Source organism: Schistocerca cancellata, chromosome 3, assembly GCF_023864275.1.
Source record: "Schistocerca cancellata isolate TAMUIC-IGC-003103 chromosome 3, iqSchCanc2.1, whole genome shotgun sequence".
In the NCBI taxonomy this organism is placed as follows: Eukaryota; Metazoa; Arthropoda; class Insecta; order Orthoptera; family Acrididae; genus Schistocerca; species Schistocerca cancellata.
The window spans coordinates 552,481,406-552,502,627 of record NC_064628.1 but is presented as its reverse complement, the minus strand read 5'-3'; positions in this window follow the sequence as shown (position 1 = coordinate 552,502,627).

The window sequence follows — 21,222 nt, the reverse complement described above, 5'->3', positions numbered from 1 at the left end:
CTCTAAACAAAATCAGTCATTATGATTGCCTGGTGGTAATGTTTCATTTTGGGGTGTTGTACCTTATAATGAACTGCTCCCATTCTGGCAACTTTATGTATTATTTTTGAGCTCATCTAGGCACCCCCATAGAGCTGAAGATTCAGATACCGCCAGCTCTGTCTTATGACTCTTCGGTTAGAACTTACGGGCAGCTTCTGTGTTTTAGACAATTTCCAGTAACGGGTCGCGGCATGTACTTATAACACACAAACGCTCAACATAATGAAGTGGGAGATCTTACGGAACAGTAGATGTATTCGTTACTTGTTCATTATATGGCAGACAGCACGATAAAGATGTAAATATGCAGAACATAAGCAGAAGAGTAAAAGATTCCTTTCAGTTTGCATTGTACTCAAAACTTATTTATAGTCCTCTTTACATAGATATGTTTCGGCAAACTTATGTCCTTGTCTGAGATTCTGTTTCCTGCACTCTAGAATAACAGAGAATGCAATGAGCCTAGTCTTTCTGTCATTATTTTGGATTTTGTGTCTGGAAAGCTTCCTACCCTTTACCCATGCAATCCACTCTGGTATATTCTGGTAAATATACTAGAGGTGTTGTTACTTTTAAGCTAGTTTCATGTCGAGGTGTGAGATGCTTGTACAAAATGCCGCAGTTATCACTGTGTTACTGATTATAAGAATGTAAAAAACCTTGTGTATATGTATATATCGTTTCTTTCAAAGTTCAATATTACCAAAAACTCTACTGATGATGGAAAACGATACGAAAACATATTTGGAGAAAACGTAAGAAATTTAGGTGATTTGATTTTTTCATGCACGGATTTAGACCAGTTCGTTTTTGTCTCAGCAAACTTCTGTCACTGAAAACTTTGCCAACTTTTGTGTTACTGTGCTTCTCTTTAAAAGTTCTCAAATGTCTTAAAGTAATTGTCTCCTAATACAGAGACAATTGAGGTACCACTATAATACATACGTACCCACTAACACAGTAACATTTCTTGTAACTTGTGACGATATGTGACAGCACTTCCTTGAGTATTAAGTAAGTATGGCCTTGTCCATAAGACACACTGCATACACTTGATCGCATTTACTGAGATTCCATAATTTTTCGGACATGCTTATGCGACTTCAACACTCCCTCTTGCAATACTTTGCGTGTGTATCTTAGAGCCATCGTTAAGTCGAGTTGAAGTTCCAAGCGTCGAAGTTGATATGCCATAACTGTGTGATTCAGATCTATACTGTGCAGTAAAATCCGCATCCGTCACAGGTGGTGCTGTCGGCACAACGGCGCTGGTCACAGGTAAGGCATATGAGTCAAAGGTGGAAATCTTGCAGGCCAGTGCCTAAACATAGAGCAGATACCAATCCACAGTAATATTATCAGTTAGGAGGTTATTCATTAAAATTTGTGGCAAGTGTCGGAATATGGGTAAAGAAAGTCATTCCCCTAAATTGTCGAGATACACAACACTGTCTCTGTCCTGCGTATTATCCGCCAGTTGTATTTTCACTGCTTCCTTGACCAAAGAGTGCAAATAGCCCGTATCTTATTTTTCTCGTAATCAATGGAATGGCCGCTGTAAATACAATGTGCACCCACTGCACACGGCGAGAGGGCTGTTGGAGTTCTATGCACCAGTCTTGTATTGTGCGAGTGGTTTGTCCGACAAATCGGTCATCATAGCAACAAGAAGTTTTACAAATTCCCTTCTTAAAACTAGGTGTTTCTTAAAAGAGATGCTATATTGGTCGATGGCGAAGAACCACAGTCACTTTACGCTTCTTCTTGATTCTGCCATTTTCCGAAGCAACATTACTCACATCCGGAAAAAGAGGCTGTAGACTTTATGTTTCATTTCCTTTCCTCCGGTTCGTCTAACGTTTTGGTCGGCAAAAATCTCCCAATATAGTGCTGTGTACATCCATTTGTCAGTTTTCAATGACTGTAGCCTCCAGAAGTTCAATTCGCCTTATAGGCTGTCGGCACGTGAAACTAAAAGGAAAAAGTGAAGTAAGATTTTAACTATGCTTAAATTTTTCATGGGAACCAGGCAGTTGGACACTGGCAAAAATGGGATGGAAATGAGCGTACGGCATTGTGAGCTGGGAGTCCCCCATTCGGGGAAGTTCGGCCGCCGAGATTAGTACTTATTGCATTCGACGCCACATTGGGCGACTTGCGCGTCTGAAATGGGGATGAAATGATGATGAGGAGCGAAGAAATTCTCCTGCCCCAACCGGGTATAGAACCAGGGCCCCTTGGCGTGGCATTCTGCAGCGATGACCACTCAGGTAACGGGGGTGGACGGACACTGGCAAGTGAAGACCGATACTCGTGGGCCTACGGTAAACGCTTACCGTGGAGAAACAATTCTTTACACAAGCTGCGCGGGAAGCAGGGACCGTTGGTTTCGACTTCTTCTGTTGGCAAAAGAACAATCCCGTATCGGATTTTATTCCATGGAGTCTGCAATTATTCTCGTGGTACACGTACACTAGCTCAGGCTGACCATCATGACACCTCTCCCCCTCCCCAACCCCACCCCCGGCCTATGTTTATCCGACCAAAGTACAAACATGACGGTCGTCACGTGGTCGTAAACGTTGTCATGTACCTCACTTCTAAACAGCTGCTGGTACATAGTCTGCTTCCTACACAAGCCACGACGTTATCGAGTCTCGTGGAGGGAACACAAATAGCAAGTGTATGCAGAAGAAACACCACCTGTGCTAATAGCGTTCGGCAGACGACCTGTCTAAGCGACAAACCGTGGTTTCAAGGTAGGGCCAAGGAACCAATTTCACAGACTGGATGTTTGTTTCGGTCTCAAGAAGGGCGTAGTTTTATTTAAATTACGGACCTCCGTCATCCTTTTGTCATGCAGCACATTTACCACGTCACGAAGAACCAACCGGTTCCTCAATAAATTTACGTTTTACTGTTGTCAGGCTAAATACGTCGGTATAACAGACATGTTTGCGTCTCCTAGCGGATGACCTTGCAGTGTATTTCCAACACTAGGTGCAAAATACGACACTAGGGAGAGCGTAGTTCCTGCTCCACGCCAAGAAATTTAAGCAGATGGCACTACGAGTTTTTTTTTTTTTCATTCAGGTACTTCGTATAGCTTTTATAATAACTGATGACTTTGGGAGTAAATGGTACTCTGGATGAATATTTTTGTAGTCATGCATCATAAATATTATTTTTAATCTTTCAAGATTAGAATTACAGTTAATTTCTGTTCCGTACTGTTAATACCTATCACATAATCTCCTACAAGAAAAGATGATCTGCAATGTAAACTAGCTTCTGTTGGTGCTTCTCATCTGTCACTATATCCGTAAACTAGAAACTGATTCATAAGCAAAAAATGCTTATTCACCTAATTACTTACCTGCTGCATTTTGATATTTAATTATGTATGTTTCTGTCTGGTGACGAGCTTACACACACACACACACACACACACACACACACACACACACACACACACACAGCGTAATAATGGTGCCTCATGCACTGTCCAGTATACCAATTCTTCGTAATTTTTTTCAAGATACTGTAAAGAGATTTTTCGCAAATGATAGCACTTAAAGGAGAAAGCATTTTGCTGCTCAGATACTGTAACACGTGAACTTGTTTCTCGTTGTTGTACTCAGACAACGTCTCCTTACTTTGAAAACGTAATGAAGTCGGAATAAGGTACTTTTAATGTCATTCATGAGCACCTCATTAATGCAGTACAATGATAGAAGCCTGATTAATATCTAGAGTAAAATCGTTAGTAAATAGCAACGGGAGGTCTGACGAATGACAGACAAGACAGTCATCCAGTACAGGCTCACCGAAATGAAATCAGAATATGTTTATCCTTGGAGTTGCCGTAGTAATAAACTGTAATCCAGTTGGTATAAGAAATAAAACATTCTAACAACATGACAGATTCAGCGATCCCGCTATATCCATATACACATATCTGTGACAGTTTCTATTGATGGTGTTTAAGACTGCAGTATCTCGCAAGATCTCATACGATTTCGGTAAGTTGTTTCAGCCACAAAACTGACAGAGAATGCGGCGAATTCCAGTAATTCGGAACTCTCCCGGCTGTCTGGGGTGCACTGCTCAGGAGAGAATTTGAGAAGCGAGGTTCCAGTCGCCAGGACTTGGTGCTATCGCTCAGCTTCAACCGCTATACAGGAAAGGGTCATTTTCAGTTAAATTGAAAAAGTCTCATTTGACGATTAGTCGGCAACAGACGAGCAGCTTCAGAAACATCATTCGGTTAGCATCTCAATTTTCCGTTCATCTGTGTTGAGATCGATTTTAAATAAAGTAAACAACCAACTTAACCGAGAGGAAAGTGTTGCGAGACAAGCCTCTGTGTTCCATAACACAATAAAAAAAATTAGTTCAGGTGGGGAGACATACTGAGTCATTTTTCCGTTGCTCCCTATGCAAATGAAGTAAGGCAGATAAAATCACTTGCGATATCCTTACTCAATGTACAGTTTTGGAGCATGCTATTAATTTAGCTCCATACACTAACGGAAATAGATCGCAACACCAAAGAACACCAGGGGCTAAGGCCTCCCCCTGGATGTTATGATGACTTGCTACGTTTGTTCGAATACTGTTTTCTTAAAAAATGTTCGGAGCTACGCTTGTATTGCAAGGATAGTACCGTCCCATTTTTTTCTGCATGGGTAGCCGGTGGTGGGAGGGTACAGTACCGCCTGACATTGAAAATAGGTACAACATTCTTCGTTATTCTCGTCAGAACAACATATTGTTTGTAATAATAACTCAATTTCACTTAATACACCGAAGCCAGATACCAGTGTAGGAAAGAAGGACAATTTATTTATTTAATTTATCACATGTGCACTCCCGCAAAAAAATCCCTACATCCAATTTGGTGAGATCTGTGAAATGAATGAATGTATGGTCGTCTGCTAACCGCAGATAGTGAATGTGCAATATATGATCATCTTTGAGACGGTCCTTTGATCACGTTTGGTGGAACCAAAGAGATGAAATTTACCTGAGCTTTGAGCGTCTGAAACGTGGCTGACCAATATGGTAACATGGTGCTCCCCCACCTCGGCGGAGGTGCGAGATGACCTGAAGAACGGCCATGTTTCAGCACTCTGGCACTGGATCTTGTGTTGGTAAGACCTGTCTTAGGTGTGCTCCGTAAAGACAAAAGGGTTGAGAGATGGTATGCATGTGAAATACTTAAGAGTAGTTTGGAACAATTATGTCTCTATTTCAGGAACTTTTGGGGGGAGAATGAAATGAAAGGCAGGTAATATTAAGGGGATCATAGTAATCTTCGGAAGTGACCAACGGTCACAATGAAACCACGTGTACCAATAAGTTGAAATACTTGCGAGTGTAGTACTAAGTTGAAATACTTCCGAGTGCTAAAGTTAAGCTGAATTACTGGCGTGTGTACTATAATTTGGAAATATTTAAGAAATGGCGAGTGTAGGACTTGAAATTAGAGACGAGCACTTCCACGTGGTGAGTACTGTGTGAGTCTCAATCTGTGTATGAGACAAAGGATAAATTAGAGACGAGCGCTTCCACGTGGTGAGTACTGTGTGAGTCTCAATCTGTGTATGAGACAAAGGATAAAGAGAAGTACTCGTCCAAGGTATCAGTTGAGGACTCGCGTGTGTGACGAATATGATCTTAATATGTGCTCCCTGCCGCCGTTGGATAAGCAGCTGCAGCAACAAGTCGTATACTCCTAGCTCACTCATTTGTTGCATAGTTTAATTCTTAATTTCTTTGCATGTTTTTGGTACTTGCATTGTTTAATTCATAAATTTCGGGCGTATTATAGTATTTGAGAGTTGTAGCATCGCGTTTTAGTACCTGAATAGTGTAAATTCGCGTAGTCGTCTGTCTTCTGTTTTTGTTTTGAACGGCCAGTGTCGGTTGGTCACAGTCAGTGTGCTCCCTGCCGCCGTTGGATAAGCAGCTGCAGCAGCAAGTCGTATACTCTTAGCTCACTCATTTGTTACATAGTTTAATTCTTAATTTCTTTGGGTGTTTTTTGTACTTGCATTGTTTAATTCATAAATTTCGGGCGTATTATAGTATTTGAGAGTTGTAGCATCGCGTTTTTAGTACCTGCATAGTGTAAAATCGCGTAGTCTCCTTCCGCCGCCGAGCAGTGTGTCAGCAGTGCACAAGTGGCAGCATTACTGCATTTACTAGGCAATCTTGCATTTTAATAACCGTTTAAATTTTGTGTCGATTTGTTTGCGCTCTCTGTAGATTAGTTCAGACGTTCTTTGCACAACAGTTTTTAGCATGGATAGGGACTGCAACTGCTGTGTTCGGATGCAGGCTGAGTTGGCATCCCTTCGCTCCCAGCTTCAGGCAGTGTTGGCTTCGGTCACACAGCTTGAGGCTGTTGCCAATGGACATCACTGTGGGGGTCCGGATGGGGGTTTGTCGGGGACGGCCAGCTCGTCCCATGCATCCCCCAATCGGACTACGACTGTGGTTGCCCGGGATACTGCCCGCATTGAGGCTGATCCCTCACCTGTGGTAGAGTGGGAGGTCGTCTCAAGGTGTGGCAGGGGGCGAAAGACATTCCGGAGGGCTGAACGGAAGGCCTCTCCAGTTTGTCTGACGAACCGGTTTCAGGCTCTGTCTCAGGCTGATACTGATCTTCGGCCTGACATGGCTGCTTGTCCTGTTCCAGAGGTTGCCCCTCAGTCTGCAAGATCCGGGCGGTCGCAGAGGGTGGGCTTACTGGTAGTTGGGAGCTCCAACGTCAGGCGCGTAATGGGACCCCTTAGGGATATGGCAGCAAGGGAGGGGAAGAAAACCCAAGTGCACTCCGTATGCCTACCGGGGGGAGTCATTCCAGATGTGGAAAGGGTCCTTCCGGATGCCATGAAGGGTACAGGGTGCACCCATCTGCAGGTGGTCGCTCATGTCGGCACCAATGATGTGTGTCGCTATGGATCGGAGGAAATCCTCTCTGGCTTCCGGCGGCAATCTGATTTGGTGAAGACTGCTAGTCTCGCTAGCGGGATAAAAGCAGAGCATCGCCGACAGGACTGACTGCGGACCTTTGGTACAGAGCCGAGTGGAGGGTCTGAATCAGAGGCTGAGACGGTTCTGCGACCGTGTGGGTTGTAGATTCCTCGATTTGCGCCATAGGGTGGTGGGGTTTCGGGTTCCGCTGGATAGGAGTCCACTACACGCAACAAGCGGCTACACGGGTAGCAGGGATTGTGTGGCGTGGGCTGGGCGGTTTTTTAGGTTAGATGGCCTCGGGCAAGTACAGAAAGGGCAACAGCCTCAACGGGTGCGGGGCAAAGTCAGGACATGCGGGGACCAAGCAGCAATCGGTATTGTAATTGTAAACTGTCGAAGCGGCGTTGGTAAAGTACCGGAACTTCAAGCACTGATAGAAAGCACGGAAGCTGAAATCGTTATAGGTACAGAAAGCTGGCTGAAGCCAGAGATAAATTCTGCCGAAATTTTTACAAAGGTACAGACGGTGCTTAGAAAGGATAGATTGCATGCAACCGGTGGTGGAGTGTTCGTCGCTGTTAGTAGTAGTTTATCCTGTAGTGAAGTAGAAGTGGATAGTTCCTGCGAATTATTGTGGGTGGAGGTTACACTGAACAACCGAGCTAGGTTAATAATTTTACCGACCCCCCGACTCAGCAGCATTAGTGGCAGAACAACTGAGAGAAAATTTGGAATACATTTCACATAAATTTTCTCAGCATGTTATAGTCTTAGGTGGAGATTTCAATTTACCAGATATAGACTGGGACACTCAGATGTTTAGGACGGGTGGTAGGGACAGAGCATCGAGTGACATTATACTGAGTGCACCATCCGAAAATTACCTCGAGCAATTAAACAGAGAACCGACTCGTGGAGATAACATCTTGGACCCACTGATAACAAACAGACCCGAACTTTTCGACTCTGTAAGTGCAGAACAGGGAATCAGTGATCATAAGGCCGTTGCAGCATCCCTGAATATGGAAGTTAATAGGAATATAAAAAAAGGGAGGAAGGTTTATCTGTTTAGCAAGAGTAATAGAAGGCAGATTACAGACTACCTAACAGATCAAAACGAAAATTTCTGTTCCGACACTGACAATGTTGAGTGTTTATGGAAAATGTTCAAGGCACTCGTAAAATGCGTTTTAGACAGGTACGTGCCGAGTAAAACTGTGAGGGACGGGAAAAACCCACCGTGGTACAACAACAAAGTTAGGAAACTACTGCGAAACCAAAGAGAGCTTCACTCCAAGTTTAAACGCAGCCAAAACCTCTCAGACAAACAGAAACTAAACGATGTCAGAGATAGCGTATGGAGGGCTATGCGTGAAGCGTTCAGTGAATTCGAAAGTAAAATACTAGGTACCGTCTTGACAGAAAATCCTACGAAGTTCTGGTCTTACGTTAAATCAGTAAGTGGCTCGTATCAGCATGTCCAGACATTCCGGGATGATGATGGCATTGAAACAGAGGATGAAAAGCGTAAAGCTGAAATACTAAACACCTTTTTCCAAAGCTGTTTCACTCCTAGCACAAACGAAAAAATGGCTGACATCGAAATAAGTGTCCAAGGAATAGAAAAGCAACTGGAATCACTCAACAGAGGAAAGTCCACTGGACCTGACGGGATACCAATTCGATTCTACACAGAGTACGCGAAAGAACTTGCCCCCCTTCTAACAGCCGAGTACCGCAAGTCTCTAGAGGAACGGAAGGTTCCAAATGAATGGAAAAGAGCACAGGTAGTCCCAGTCTTCAAGAAGGGTCGTCGAGCAGATGCGCAAAACTATAGACCTATATCTCTGACGTCGATCTGTTGTAGAATTTTAGAACATGTTTTTTGCTCGAGTATCATGTCGTTTTTGGAAACTCAGAATCTACTATGTAGGAATCAACATGGATTCCGGAAACAGCGATCGTGTGAGACCCAACTCGCTTTATTTGTTCATGAGTCCCAGAAAATATTAGATACAGGCTCCCAGGTAGATGCTATTTTTCTTGACTTCCGGAAGGCGTTCGATACAGTTCCGCACTGTCGCCTGATAAACAAAGTAAGAGCCTACGGAATATCAGATCAGCTGTGTGGCTGGATTGAAGAGTTTTTAGCAAACAGAACACAGCATGTTGTTATCAATGGAGAGACGTCTACAGACGTTAAAGTAACCTCTGGAGTGCCACAGGGGAGTGTTATGGGACCATTGCTTTTCACAATATATATAAATGACCTAGTAGATAGTGTCGGAAGTTCCATGCGGCTTTTCGCGGATGATGTTGTAGTATACAGAGAAGTTGCAGCATTAGAAAATTGTAGCGAAATGCAGGAAGATCTGCAGCGGATAGGCACTTGGTGCAGGGAGAGGCAACTGACCCTTAACATAGACAAATGTAATGTATTGCGAATACATAGAAAGAAGGATCCTTTATTGTATGATTATATGATAGCGGAACAAACACTGGTAGCAGTTATTTCTGTAAAATATCTGGGAGTATGCGTGCGGAACGATTTGAAGTGGAATGATCATATAAAATTAATTGTTGGTAAGGCGGGTACCAGGTTGAGATTCATTGGGAGAGTCCTTAGAAAATGTAGCCCATCAACAAAGGAGGTGGCTTACAAAACACTCGTTCGACCTATACTTGAGTATTGCTCATCAGTGTGGGATCCGTACCAGATTGGGTTGACGGAGGAGATAGAGAAGATCCAAAGAAGAGCGGCGCGTTTCGTCACAGGGTTATTTGGTAACCATGATAGCGTTACGGAGATGTTTAACAAACTCAAGTGGCAGACTCTGCAAGAGAGGCGCTCTGCATCGCGGTGTAGCTTGCTCGCCATGTTTCGAGAGGGTGCGTTTCTGGTTGAGGTATCGAATATATTGCTTCTCCCTACTTATACCTCCCGAGGAGATCACGAATGTAAAATTAGAGAGATTAGAGCGCGCACAGAGGCTTTCAGACAGTCGTTCTTCCCGCGAACCATACGCGACTGGAACAGGAAAGGGAGGTAATGACAGTGGCACGTAAAGTGCCCTCCGCCACACACCGTTGGGTGGCTTGCGGAGTATAAATGTAGATGTAGATGTAGATGAAATATTACTTTGCGTGTTATGTTTCCGTGTGACGCTAGATTCAAACTCTAATACCCTGAGAGAGAAGCAAGGTGAGTCAGCCGTCTATCCAGCAACGCCACTTGGCTTGCATTGCACAGGAAGACGTGCATATATCCTCCAGAGTTCGTGGTAGGAAAGAAAAGTTACGAAATGGGGCAGTGTCGTGTGAAACTGCGATGAATACTAATTGAAGTCGGGAAGCTGAAAGTGAAGTGATTCTAACGTTGTGACTATTCTTTGTGATTGTATTCTATGTTGGCAGTGTGATGTATTTCATGTAATTTAATTATATGTGGTTTGCATGGGAGAGTAGCAAGATAGGTTCAGAGGCAGTGGATTATGCATGTTCGTTTTTGTACCGCTCGGTCTGGAGGAAATTTTCGTGATGATGGGTGTAAGAGTCGAAGTGTGAGCTATACCAATAGATCTACCATACTATCCAGAAAGTGCACTGTAGCGTTAGATAATTAAGAGACCATAAGATAGAGAATCACCACTGTAAAGCCATGCCCACTGGGTGGAGTTTCTCATGTGTAATTGTTGTATAAAATGTAATGATGTGTTTAGGTTATCTTTGAATCATAATAGAATTTATCGGAATAAAAAAGATAGTGAAAAGAAAAAGATTGGTGGTCTTGTTCTTCGAACAGTGTGTGGTCATGATATCCAGAATTTATAATGTGGACGCCATTCATATTCAGTGCGCTGGCCACGTGTTGATCAAAGCCGTTGGGTAAGAAAGAAAATGTGGTATTGCCAGTGAGTAGTGAACAATCAGAGGCGACTGCTTTACAAAGCTGGGTATCGCAGCCATATGGAGGCCTACAATGAGACCTCTTTCTAAATCAGTCAGGCGCCGATCACGCTGTCTCACCTGCGTACAACACGAATTCATTCTGATACCAGTCACAGAGAAACACAACTTTTATCATTGATACACCCGAAAGTGGTGTATACTTGTAAGAAGTTACATTAAAATCCTACCACTTCATCTTCGCGCTTCCCTTCTTTTATCAGGCAGCGTATAGTTTTCTAAGCATATCGTGGAGAGGAGAAATACTCCTTGAAGTTGTTTCATGATGTAGATGCTTCAGTCGCGAATACCACTATAGGCTGTTCACTTGAAGCGGAATGGTCAGCTCTAACAAGGACAGTCGCTGAAGTAGGCCATGTAAATGCAAATGGACATTTGGTAAGAGAAGTAATTCAGTTGTTCGGTGAAAGAAGTAAGTTTAAAAATGTACAGGAGTATCCAGGAACATAACAGTATAGGTCTTTTAAGAATGAAACCGGTGGGAAATACAGGGAATCGAAAACGGAAGTGCTATAGGAAAAATGCTAATAAACAAAAAAACTCGTCGGAAGGACAGATACAGCTCATCGAACAAACAAGAAAACATTCATTAAAATTAAAAGTAGAGGTGTTAATATTAGGAGTGCGAAAACAACCGAATGCCGAGGAGAGAAGTGAATAGGTGGAAAGAGCGCGTTGAGAAACTGTGCAAGGGGAAATATTGCCTGAAGGTTGTGAAGAGCACTGTAAAGCATGTCCGGAGTTATGGTGAGGCATTGGCGTCGGATGTTGTCTTTCAGCATCCCTAGAGATGTCGGTCGATCATGATACACTTGCGACTTCACGTAAACCCAAATCCAATAATCGCACGGACTGAGGTCTGGGGACCTGGGAGGCCAAGCATGACGAAAGTGGCAGCTGAGCACACGATCATCACCAAACGACGCGCGCAAGAGATCTTTCACTCGTCTAGCAATACTTGTTTTTTTCTAATAAAACCACATGTCATTCCATGCATGAGTGTCAATTTTTACCTCTGTATCTACATTATTCCGTGGTTTATTAAGTTTTCAAATTTATACTGACTTTTTGATCACCCGGTATTATGCACAACTATTTTCATAAGATTAAACAGCAAATACGTCACCAGGCGTACATCTCGACGTCATAAGCGGAAGACGAAGAGATAAAGAGGGTGTACGAAGACACTGAATGGGTAATTACTCATGCAAAGAGCAATTAAGATCCAATAATCACGGGGAAGTAGAATGTAATATTAGTGGAATGGATGGATGACATAGATTATTTGCGATAAAATACGGACTCGATAGCAAGAATGAGAAAGATAAAACAAACACAATAAATTACAGTCTGTAATAGCAAATTAACAAAGCACTTAGCTTTGAGCTTATAATATTCAGTATCTACATCTCAAGAGAAAAGCCAAGGTGTCTAGAAATTTAATCACTATCAACAGGGAAACAATATACTCTGGCGACCATGCCGAAGAACATTTAACCTGCATGAAATTGATAGATTCAAACTACGCCGCGGCATTTGGAAGTGCTAAGGTACAGCGGATTACAACAGCACATTACCTTCCTGCTTCCTAATGAAAAGACGCAGAACAGTTCCTTCTGGAAGTGAACTGAACTGATAAATTAAAATAGTAATAACGAGAAATCGAAATTGTTAAAGTAGGTTTGTGAATTCTAATCGAATAATTATCCAGAACTATCGTTGATGGCATTAACAACGAAGTCAACAGGAGAATGTTACGGCTAGGTGCGCAAATAATTAAAGGGACTGAAGCTAGAGAAATTTGAGAAGAAATAGTTTGTCGACGAATAGTGATCAAATTAGTGGACGATATATACGTCACATACGTTCATGAGTTGGATGATCGTCAGTAGAGATTATCAAGGGCTGTAACTGTTTCATCACGTCCAAAACTATGCGAAATCAGCGGACAGCTGCAAGTTCAGCTGCGCATACACCATCGGTAATCTAGTTTCGTCACGTTGCAGTGACATACGCAGTTGAATTTCATGACGATATGGCATGTTGCTTAACTAAGTTTGGTGAGTTGCGTTGAAGCAAATTAACGTTTTTGTTTTGTTCTGCTGTGAGTTGTGTGTTTGGCGGGGGGGGGGGGGGGGGTGAGAGTAGAGGTCAAAACATTTTCTTAATGAAGACCCTTCCACGTCGAACTTATGGAAAACAATTGCTATCAAGCTACCAGTCATACAGACAATAGCTCATTATCAAAGAAAATAACGACTAGAAAAGCATACAAAGAATATACGGTATAGATATTATTGTGTCACGTGAACCTGAAACCCATGGAGGAACCATGCAGGTGTAAAACTACAAAAAAGCGATTTGTGTAATTTACAGACTGAAAATAAGTAATTAAAACAAAATACACCAGGAGGTAGATGTTAAAAAGACATGAATAATTATATGTCACACAAACTAGCTTCATTATATCTTGCCTTTTATTTTGATTTATATTTCGTTTAATAATTCCTCCCGTTTTGTAGTTTTTAACAGCTAACATCCTAATGACGTCTGTGTATTTTGTTACATTTATTTATTTTCAGTCTGTACATAACTCGTGTTTTTATAGCTTTGCTACCGCATGATTCCTCAATAGAGTTCATAAAGACATAAGCGATGTATTTTGTGTGTGCATTGTAGTAGCTACGTTATTTGATAGCCAACTATTGTCTGTATGCTTGCCAAGCCATCTGTTGACGGCAACTGTTCTCCTTAGTACATTTTCAGTACATTATAAACGCCCACTCTGTTGTGGCTTCTTTTCCTACTTCATTGTAAGTATCGATGGAAACTGCTATCTACAGAGCATATATTTACCTGAGACGTCTTTTATTATATTTTAATTCTTTGTTATTACCACAGCTATGTCTGATGTTGTATCGAGACGCATTAATGCATTATTTAAGACCAAGGCTTTTCACAATTCATTGTGTGCCAAGTCTGAATCGTTTTTTGCCTCGTATATGGATGCATTCCTATATCAAGTGAAAATAATTAACCATGCTCTTACAAAAGGTGCATCTTTTAAGAAGTACATTTGTTACTTAGGATTGAAAAAGGAGCATTATGTAAGTTATGTAGTATTGCATGAAAATGTTCAAATTTGCGTGGATTCCTAAGGGATCAAACTGCTGACGTCGTCGGACCCTATACTTACACACTACTTAAACTTAACTTCAACTAACTCATGATAAGAACAACACACACACCCCTTCCCGGGGGGGGGGGGGGGGGACTGGAACCTCCAACGGGAGGGGCCTCGCAATCCACAACTTGGCGCCACTCCGCGGAGCTATTTCTTGAAGAGGAAAAGGTAAGAAAACTATATAGTATAATACATGAAGGAAGAAACATTGGGTGCAAATGTAAAAAATTATGAGGAATGACTGATATATCTTATGTATTAAAAAAAGAAATATATGGAGGCTGCAGATAAAACAAAACGAAATGCAAAATTGTTACATTATAAACGGAAAATATTATAATGTAGTATTAGATTGAGATATTAAAATAAAGTGTGAATCGAACTTACAAAAATGATTAATTCTGTGCAGGATGTTATATGTAAAGAAAGAAAAAGGAATCACATCGCCGTGAGATAATTTATCTCCGCTGGGGAATATGTGAGGGACGATGTGTGTCTTGGGAAAGGGGCGACAATCGCACTAACTACGCAACAGGGAGTACCTGCAAGCATATTATTTTGTGTACGCTCCATCAATTGCTGTACCAGATCGAGGAAACAAACAGACCCTGGAGAAAGAGTTACTGGTGACAGTAGAGAAGGCGACTGAAATCTGAAATATGTAAGTATTCCGGTGTTGTATTTCGATCTTCCAGCTTGGCATATACAAATTGTTTATTATTTCAAAAATAATACTCTTATTTGTTAATACATTTATCCCACTGTCAGATATGATGGTCAATGGCTTTGTGGAAAAATGTTTGCTCGCATGGTACCTAGGTTGGTCGACTGCGTTTGCAGAAGTTTCAGTGGGAAGCCGTCACACATCTTCCATACAGTCCCGATCTCTCCCACGCAATTTCCATGTTTTTGGAGACGTGAACAATGATTTTCCCCGGACGAAGAGATGCACTTCTGGGCACAATCATGGTTCCTTAGGCTACTGTAAACGTTATTTCTATTAAGGCATTGACCGACTTGTCTAAGAATGGGCGATTACTTTTGAAATAATAAAGAGTTTACATACTTTTTTTCCATCTCTCTCATTTTCATATGATAGCCCTTACAGAAGGAACTGCTTCTATGAGAATGTTGAAACGTCTCTGTAGAGTCGCCTCATAAGACTTGGGATACCATTTTATCCTGTTTACGTCCTTTCTCCACCCTTTGTCTGCAGTATAGTTCTATTAACTCTCTCAGTTAAGTTTGTGGTGTTACGGAGCTTCATGATGTTTTTATTTCTCTAGCCAATAACTCCAATGGCCATTCAAAGGGAGATGTCACTACAGTAGGGGAGACGTGTCATTCTAACAACGCTATCAAACCAGAGTATCTCGTTTCAAGACTGTGTATTTCACCGATGATATACTCAGTGGGCGAATATCTCCAATGGACATTCAAAGGAGATGTCACTATAGTAGGGGAGATGTGTCATTCTAACAACGCTATCAAACCAGACTATCTCGTTTCAAGACTGCGTATTTCACCGATGATATACTCAGTGGGCATCCCGAAACATAAACATGCCAGGAAACAAACGATGCTGTTAATAAGTTGATTGTTGAGGACCGGGCGAATAATCATGAATAATATAGCCCAGATACCGTACATCTCCCTGGGGCGCGTTGATTCCATTACTAACAGTACCCTAAACATTTCGAAGTCTCTAGTAAAATGGTCGTCGTAACGTTTGAAAACTGAACAAAAGAGGTCATGAGTTCAGATATCCAGAGCTTTTTTGCTATATTTCGAAGTTACAAAAGATATTTTACCTAAAAAAATTACTGAGGACTAAACATGAGCCCGGAACCAGGAAACGGTAATGGGTTTGTGATAATGTACTTCACCTTGGCTGAAGAAATTCCACACTCAGATATCGTCCAAGAAAGACACAAGACAGAAACGGTACTCTATCCCCCTAAACTGACTGTCTGTACTACTTTTATTTTCTAACCTGAAGAAACACCTTCTGAATCATTCTGACGGCACTGAAGGTATTGAACACATTAGTGATAGCTGGTTTGATCGTTAATTTCATTTTTATGACTGGATCAGAAAATCTGTGCCAACAGTCTGGCGGAGGGTGTGGGGTTTGTTGAGTAAATGAACACTGTAAAAACTCGGCCTATTCATTCTTGGTAAAGACAAGAGCTTTTCATCCGGCCTTGTAAATACACTGTTGGGCATTAAAATTGCAAAACCATGGAAGCGGCCACAAAAAATAGGTTGAAATACCGCTGTTTATATTCTCCAGATATAAAAAGAGTGCGCAGCAGTATACTACCTCTACATCTACATTTAAACTCCGCAAGCGATGGTATGGTGCGTGGCGGGCATTAGTCTGCACCACTGCTACACCTTGTTTCATCATGAAAATATACCTAATACACACGTGCACAAGCGTGGTGATTAGTCAGATGCCGAAGCGTACGCTGGTGTTGCTACGCTCTGGGAAGTAGGCTCTACTTACGTATTAGGTACCTTATTATAATGTTATTGTAAATGAAACCAAGATATTCTAATGTATTAACAGTCATAAACATTTTCCTTAATCGTACTTTAGCTATGTAGCTTCTATTTTAGAAACAATGTACATCGCAGTATGTGTAACCGACAATTGTGCTCTGATTGTCACACTGTTGATACGTACTATGAAAATGGCTGTCACTATTTGCTGCTTTGTAATAAAACACATGCCTGGAGCACCGTTGACGAGTGGTGAGATACAGAGTATTTCTAAAGCATGTTAAACAAGTTTACAGACAAAATCGGCTTTAAAGTTTTCCTAGGTACTTTACTTATTTACCTTAAGTCTTTTCTGTTAATGTGGTGTGTACTAAAGAGGTAGCTTTGGAGAATCGTAATCGTATGTTCTATGAATCACTGGTTTGAATCTCGTTTTGGTCTTTCTTAGATTTTTTGTTCTGTTCCTTTCGAATCCTACGTCATGTAAACATAAAAGTCATCAAACACACCATGATTAGCAAATATCTAAACATTTTTATGAAAAAATTTACTTCTTCTCGTTTCTAATTGTGTATCGCATGATAAATTCCAATATAAATGATTTATTATCGTTGTTTTATAAAAGATTGTGAACAGTGATTGTTTAAATTAAGAAAATAATGTAAACTAAACTTTTGCGAGAAAAATGAAAAACCAAATAGTATTTATTTGAACTGTTTCCACTGTTTTATAACACAGACGTGGTCTCGCACGAGCCAGAATGATAAGCGTCGTAGAAAAATGGACGACAATTGTTACGTCGTCGAGCACATCGTACAACTCTGCATTTTTGCAACTCCTACCGTATCACTGAAATGTGAACCCAATAGAACTGATCTGGAGCCAAGTTAAGGGATTAGTCTCGAGAAAGGACAAGACATGTAAGCTGCCAGAAGTACTGTAACTAATGCACGAATCTTTGTCACAGGTCACTGTCTAACGCTGACTGGATTCAGAATGGAACATCATAAAAAAGACGAGAAAATGTGGCGCTTGGATGGCTTGGTGGATTCTGTTGTTGACAGCCTCGTTGTCAACAAAGCGGATGATAGTTCCAGTACTGAAATGTATTTCACGGGTTCGGGTACGAAAAGAGTTCAGAGATTACCAGACGACTGGTTGGAACACCTTCAGTGGATTCAGTATTTAACTACATGGTGACATCAGTGCAATATGCTTTTACACAAAGCTCACGCAGAGAAATTAGTGTGTGGACTGTGTTTACGTTAGAATGTTCATTACTCTTGTTTCTGATTACGATACTATATTAGCTAATGTGCACGTAATGCATAGCATAAAACGTTTCCTTATAATCATAATTGATTGTGCTCAAGACAGCTTGGCTACCGCTTCATGTGAAAACGAAATCCATTGAGCTTATAGCAAGTGGGGAAGAATCCATAGAGAAATGTGTACACCAGGTTTATTCTTATGATGAAAGCAGTATAGTCATTTCCTTTTCTATTCCATTCGCAAATAGACGGAGGGAAAAACGACTATATACATGCATGTGTATGAGCCCTAACTTATCTTCCTAGTCTGTACGCGAAATTTACGCTGCAGGCAGGATACTCGTTCTGCAATCAGCTTCACATGTCTTTGTCTAAATTTTCTCAGTAGTGTTCTTCGAAAAGAAAGTCGCCTTCCCTCCAGGGACTCCGTTTTGAGTTTCCGAGGCACCTACGTATTGCTAGAACCTACCGGTAACAAATCTGATAGCCAGCCTCTGAATAACTTCGATGTCTGCCTTTGATCCGATCTCGTGCGGATCCCAAACATTCCAGAAGTACTCAAGAATATGTCGCACTGGTGTTCTATACGTGGTTTCCTTTACAGATGATTCACACTTTTCTAAAGTTCTCCCAATAAACCGAAGCTGACCCTTCACCTTACGTACTACAATGCTCACGTGCTCGCTCCATTTAATTTTGCTTTGCAACTGTACGCCTAGATATTTAATCGACATGGTTGTGTCAAACAGCACACTAATAGTGCTGTATTCGAAGATTATGGGATTCTTTTTCCTACTTATCGGCATTAACCTACATTTTTCTTCATTTCGATCTAACTGTCATTAATCACATCAACTAGAAATTTAGTCAAAGTGATCCTGTTAACTGTTACAGTCACTCAACCACCACACGTTCCCGTACGCCACAGAATCATCAGCAAACAGCCGTAGGTTGCTGCTTGCTCTGTCCGTCAGATCGCTTATATGTACAGAGGAAAATAGCGGTCCTCTCACACTTCCCCGGGGCACTGGTGACCATACCCGTGTCCTTGGTGGACACTCGCCGACGAGGGCAACGAACTGAGTCCATTTATTTAAGGAAGTGTTCCGGCCACTCACATATCTGGGAACCTATTCCGTATCTTCGTGCCTTTGTCTGCAATCTACAATGCTGTTTAGAATAACTTCCAAATGAAGAGATCGTGTTCTGACTTGTTCAAGAAGAATAAACGTCTGCGAGCACTTATATAAATTCTAAAGGTACGTGATCGTGGCCTACCAAGACTGTGGTTTATCGTTCCGCGATATTGCTGCTTACGTTGATCAATATAACACGACTTTCATGCAAATACGGAATCTAGGGGCTGACGAAGGTAGGACTGAGAAGGGTAGGATCTTATCAGCCCCACGAGACTATCCCCCGAGAGAACAGCCAAGTTCTTCACTTCTGACTGCTAGGTACCACAGCTCGATGCTTTTCACTTCTGACCCTTACCGGCGCTTACAACCTATGGTGGTCTTACGTCAGACGCATTTGAAAGGTAGTTTCAGTGCGTCCATTCTTCCGTGCTCCTCTGATCAGCCATTTATGGCACATGCAGCGCCTTTTAACTTAGCCTGCATATGTATACTGGGTAGTACATTCATCGTAACCGGGCCAAATATCTCACGAAATACGCGTCAAACGAAAAAACTTCTAAGAACGAAACTTGTCAAGCTTGAAGGGGGAAACCAGATGGCGCTACGGTTGGCCCGCTAGATGGCGCTGCCATAGGTCAAACGGATATCAACTGCGTTTTTTTTAAAATAGGAACTCCCATTTTTTATTACGTATTCGTGTAGTACGTAAAGAAATATGAATGTTTTCGTTGGACCACTTTTTTCGCTTTGTGATAGATGGTGCTGTAATAGTCACAAACATATGGCTCACAGTTTTAGACGGACAGTTGGTAACAAGTTGGTTTTTTAAGTTAAAATACAAAACGTAACTGCGTTTGAACATTTTATTTAGGTTGTTCCAATATGATACATGAGCCTTTGTGAACTTATCATTTCTGAGAATGCATGCTGTTACAGCCTGATTACCTGTAAATTCCACATTAATGCAATAAATGCTCAAAATGATGTCCGTCAAGCTCAATGCATTTGGCAATACGTGCAACGACATTACTCTCAACAGCTCGTAGTTCGCCTTCCGTAATGTTCGCACACGCATTGACAATGCGCTGACGCATGTTGTCAGGCGTTGTCGGTGGATCACGATAGCAAATATCCTTCAACTTTCCCCACAGAAAGAAATCCGGGGACGTCAGATCCGGTGAACGTGCGGGCCATGGTATGATGCTTCAACGACCAATCCACCTGTAATGAAATATGCTATTCAATAAGGCTTCAACCGCACGCGAGCTATGAGCCGGACATCCATCATGTTGTAAGTACATGGCCATTCTGTCATACAGTAAACATCTTGTAGTAACATCGGTAGAACATTAATTAGGAAATCAGCATGCATTGCACCATTTAGATTGTCATCGATAAAACGGGGGCCAATTATCCTACCTCCCATAATGGCGCACCATACATTAACCCACCAAGCTCGCTGATGTTCCACTAGTCGCAGCCACCGTGGATTTTCCGTTGCCCAATAGTGCATATTACGCCGGTTTACGTTGTCGCTGTTGGTGAATGACGCTTCGTCGTTAAATAGAACGCGCGCAAAAAATCTGTCATCGTTCCGTAATTTCTCTTGTGGCCAGTGGCAGAACTGTACACGACATTCAAAGTCGTCACCATGCAATTCCTGGTGCATAGAAATATGGTACGGGTGCAATCGACGTTGATGTAGCATTCTCAACACCGACGTTTTCGAGGTTCCCGATTCTCGCGCAATTTGTCTGCTACTGATGTGCGAATTAGCCACGACAGCAGCTAAAGCACGTACTTGGGCATCATCATTTGTTGCAGGTCGTAGGTTGACGTTTCACATGTGGATGAACACTTCCTGTTGCCTTAAATAACGTAACTATCCGGCGAACGGTCCGGACACTTGGATGATGTCGTCCAGGATACCGAGCAGCATACATAGCACACTCCCATTGGGCATTTTGATCACAATAGCCATACATGAACACGATATCGCCCTTTTCCGCAATTGGTAAACGGTCCATTTTAACACGGGTAATGTATCACGAAGCAAATACCGTCCGCACTGGCGACATGTTACGTGATACCATGTACTTATACGTTTGTGACTATTACAGCGCCATCTATC